A 308-nucleotide genomic window follows, 5' to 3' on the forward strand; every position below is an offset into this window, starting at 1 on the left:
TTAGTTATACTAATATATAATGAATAGTTTATACAAATTGTTTAATGATATAGCTACTGAAAAAGTTACTGAAAAGTCCTTATCAATCATGTACCTCAAAAAAACAAAAAAAAAAGAACGGAAGAAGAGTAAAACGTTTGAGTTCAAGACGTTGCCGATAATTGATTTGTTACGCAAGAATCACATTCTGTACCTGTGTGAAATATTTTGTACAAATTCACTTAGTTTTTGGGTACTTGAAGAAAATCTTATTTGAAATAAATGTTTTTATTACTTCCTGTTCGTCCTGATCCATTAACTAAGCTACT

The sequence above is a fragment of the Penaeus monodon genome, chromosome 27, assembly GCF_015228065.2.
Source record: "Penaeus monodon isolate SGIC_2016 chromosome 27, NSTDA_Pmon_1, whole genome shotgun sequence".
NCBI lineage: Eukaryota > Metazoa > Arthropoda > Malacostraca > Decapoda > Penaeidae > Penaeus > Penaeus monodon.